Raw genomic sequence first — 4688 nt, 5'->3', positions numbered from 1 at the left:
TGAGTTGTGCAAAAACTTAATAAAATTATCAAGAATCTAGATCTATAGTTTACTAGACTAGATCCAGATTCTAGAACTATATGTCTAAATTTTACTAGGATAGCCTATCTCAGAACTATAGATATAAATTTGTTAATATGTAGGGTAGGGGAATCATCATTAAATGACTTTTTTGACAATTTTTTACCTCCCCACTATCGTTACCACACCCCCCCCCCTCCCCATGCAGTGGCGGATCGAGGGGGTTTAAACTACGGCGGCAGCCAGGAACCCTTGATTTTTAGATTGTAGAAAAAAAAAGTCATAGGAAAAAAAAAACACATTTAAAAAGTCATGGGAAAAAATGTCACAAATGTATATTTGCTTGGAATTTGTTGATACTTAGATCTAGATGTATATGATTTTATGAATTATGCAATTCAACTTACGATTAATTAAATGTAATGTAAACATGTTAGATATATATCCGTGGGTTGTATGCATATTTATAACACAAATAAAAGATTTTTAGTGAAATTTTTTAGGATTTCATTGTAATTATGTATTACATATACGTCGTAGGCGTTTTGGTTTCACCGATGCATGTTTCAAAGTTGGTACATGCATATTTTTGAATTGGTTGGTGTAGAGTTTATATTAGAGTCGGCGGAGTTTTGGTTTCACCGATGCATGTTTCAAAGTTGGTACATGCATGTTTTGGAATTGGTTGGGGCAGAGTTTATACTAGAGTGGTACGGTTTTTGTTTTCACCGAAGTAGGTTTCAAAGTTGGTACATGCATGTTTTGGAATAGGCGGGGGCAGAGTGTATACTACCGTGGGACGGTTTTTGTTTTCACCTAGACAGGTTTCAAAGTTGGTACATGCCTGTTTTGGAATTGGTGGGGGCAGAGTTTATACTACCGTGGGACGGTTTTTGTTTTCACATAGACAGGTTTCAAACTCGGTCCATGCATGTTTTGGAGTTGGTTGGGTGGAATTTATACTAGAGTGGGACGGTCTTTGTTTTCACCTAGACAGGTTTCAAAGTTGGTTGTGGAAGTTTTTATTTGAATATGGAAAGATTTCAAAGTTGGACGGGAAAGTTGTCACTTGTGACAGTAATTGAATGCAGATAAATGCTTGTCTGTTACTTTGTCATACGTCCCTTGTCTGTCCAAAGGAATAGTGTTTGTAGAGGTACGGTCTGTTTTATCTAGCGGGTGCTAATGTGTTTAGGGATGGAACGGGGGTTGCGGACAAAGTTTTCCATGTGGATAGGGTGCATGGGGTATTCATTGAGGAGTGGTGTCTACAAGTTATGTATCCCACTCTGTAGGAGTAGTGTCTAGGGGGCTGTGACATTAATTGAATGTAGATAAATATTTGTCTGTAGGTTTGTTACTTTGTCATACATACTTTGTCTCTTTAATGGAATAGGTATAGTGTGGGTAGAGGTACGGTCTGTTTATCTATCGGTTGGTAATGAACTTAGGGAAGGGGGAAGGGGTTGCGGACAAAGTTTTCCAGGGGATAGGGCGAATAGTGATAAAAATAACTCATATCAATCAAAATTATTGATTTTGTTTATCGGTCTACCTTGACCTTTAAGATATTTGGCCGACCTAGAGGATAGCTCTGACCGAAAAACTTAGAATAAAAAATCTTTGGACTAAAATCACCAAGTGTGAAAGAAAACAAAATAAATAAAACCTTACTAAAAGTAAAAATTGTATCGTATTAAAAATGTTTAAAACAAATTTCGTCGATAGCACTCATGTAGAAAGATTGACTTTTTTGATTAAGGTCTGTAAGCATAGTTAAACGTCACCATGTTTTCAAATATCGCGATGCAAACCACGTTCTCTCCCCTCTTACTTAGTAATCGCCTCCTCTACCCTTTGTTTACAACACGCTTACAAAGAAAAAATATCCCACCCCTCTACTTGAGACTTAAAGTAAAAAAGTGTATTGTGCCTTGTCGTCACAGAAAACAAAAAGGGAGGCGTCTTAATGTTGTTAACCATTGTCTTCCTAAATTATTTTTTAACTTGTTAAAGAAATTGAATGTTTAGTTAAGCATTCTGACGAGAATTTTTTTCACAAGGGACGTTACTCGTGGCTGTAAACAAGACTGTGCTAATTTTAGAACAGTTGTCTTTCCTCTCGTTTCTCTATTAGGGAAGACACGTGAGGACGACACGCGACACGTATTTTAAAATGTAAACAAGAGCGCACGGGGTGCACTTAAAATAAACCCAGCTGCGAAAATGACAACGGAATGGTGACACTTTTTGGAAAACACTCTTTCATGTAAATAAAATAAGGGTCGCTTTTGTTGTCACCATGATAATGTATACCTATGAGTTATCTCCGCCTTTACCGACCTGGTATGAATTTCGTGTATGTGTGTGTGTGTGTGTGTGTGTTTGTGTGTGTGTGTGTCTAAAAAAAATATATAATGTCAACGCCTGGACAACAAGTCATAGTCAAAAAGGCCTAATTCATTACAGATCTATGAAAAGTTAAAAGACTTGTTTCTCTATTAGGGAAACCACGTGAGCAAGACACGCGACAGGTATTTTTAAATGTAAACGAGAGCGCACGGGGTGCACTTAAAATAAACCCATCTGAGAAAATGACAATGGAATGGTGACACCATTTGGAAAAAAAAAACTCTTTCATGTAAATAAAATAAATGTACCTAAAAAATACTGTATCTGACACCTGTTGTCAGGTGTATCGATCGACTCAACCATAGTCGCAAAGTTAATTATAGATTTAATGAGATAGCTGACCACTATAGAAAAGATGGTGCTTTAAGTATAAATGTAATGAGATAGGTAACCACATAAAGAACAACTGGCGTGGTTTACCCGAATGTTTTTTCAACACGAATTGTTGTTTTGACTTATTGAAAACACTAAATTTGTTAAATATTTTATTTCAGTGAGTATTTAAACATACATTTTTAAAAAATAAAAATAATTTATATCGTTTTAAAATACTTCCCTATTTTAAAATTAAACAAACTAATAAAAAACAATTTTAAATCGAGATAAATCATATATTCAGCAAATAAATAATGCAACACAAGTAGTTTTAATAATTCAAAACAAAATAGAAAAAATATTTATTATTTAATAGGGTACAAAAATAACGTTTGAATTAATAAGTAAAAAAAAGACAATTATATTAACCTATATCAACGGAAATAGTTTTATTTTAACGAGTAGGCCTACAAGATGCTCAAGTTAAAAAAGTAGTAAATATCATCCTAGGCCTACACGATGCTCAGTTTAAATGTTCTTAATTAATTTTTTGTGACCAAACGAAAGGATATTTTTGAAAACTTTCTTCGGCAATATTGTTCTAAATTATGGCAGGAATCAATTGGTAAATGTTTCAAGTCGCTAAATGGTCTGGTTGCCGAGATATGAAGCAAAAACTGCATTTGTTCGAGGTTTTTTGGCTTTTCCGGGAAATCCAGGAAGGGATTCCGGGAATTTTAGGCCAACAATCATCCTTGGAACTTGCTTAACATATTTGCTTTTGGAACTAGTCCTCGATATTGCTTCGTTGAGGAGGAGATACGACTTAAAGCTGCGAACACACATCCATCCATCCATACATCCAGAAATGACGGGTTAATAAACGCAATTGTCCAGAATGGAGATTGCGCTAAAAAATGTCATTGACCCTTATTATCAAAACTGTAGAAATAACCTTGCTTTTGTAATAACGATGCTGTACCTCCTTTTATAAATCTGTCTTTTGTAAAATGTTATAAACGGTAGTACCTCATCTAAAGCCTGTGTTTTTCATGAAATTGATATGTTTTGACTTTATTAGTTACTTAGGGGGATGTAGCATACAGAGCCGGCGTTAGGGGGTGGCAAACGGGGCGGTCGCCCCCCCCCCCTTTGCGGTCGAAGGGGCCCCGCACTTTAGCTCTGTCATTGTTGAATTAGTTTGTAAATTAAAATTTTTATTTTGCTGAATTCAATTGGGAAAAACTAATTGGTCGAATGCCGACGTTGATTGTTATAACCGAGACCACGGTTGATGTTAGTGAGTTATCACCCACCTTAACTGAGACAGGTCGTAATTCGATACAAAAACAGTATGCTGGGTACGGTTGCCTCGCATTCGAACTGAGGTGACTGGAGATAGTTAGACGCGAATTAGCCGCCGAACTGACATGGGATGTACATTTGGGAAACACGTAAAGAGATACCTTATTGTATTCGGACCAATGAAGACTTTTTTTTTTAGTGTGTAGGCGTGATAGCTGTAGTAGACAGTTAGTGACCTGATGAACGCTAGTCCTGACTTTCTTGTTGTAGTTGTCGTATTTGTACTTGTCTGGGGGGGGGGGGGGGGGGGCATGGGGATCTACATCAGTGGGGCATTAAACAGAGTGATTTATTATTAGTTTTTTTTGGGAAGAAAGTTGAAAGTGTTGTTATGTTGTGTCATCTTAAGTATTCATCCGCTCCAAGACAGAATGATTAATTTACCGAATTCATCCAAATTGTTTTATTCAATCGTCTTCCAATGGTGCTGACATGACATAGTCATCGAATTGTTATACCGAATTTTTTTTCACAATTTTTGGTAAACATGAAATGCGATATATTTTAAAACACGATTGTTTCAGGCCCAAAATGAGTTTGAACATTTTTACTTTCTCGTATATACGCAGTACAGA

This window comes from Physella acuta, unplaced genomic scaffold, assembly GCF_028476545.2.
Source record: "Physella acuta isolate Inbredline_101_S28 unplaced genomic scaffold, ASM2847654v3 ptg000017l, whole genome shotgun sequence".
Taxonomy (NCBI): Eukaryota; Metazoa; Mollusca; class Gastropoda; family Physidae; genus Physella; species Physella acuta.
This window is presented reverse-complemented; position numbering follows the sequence as displayed.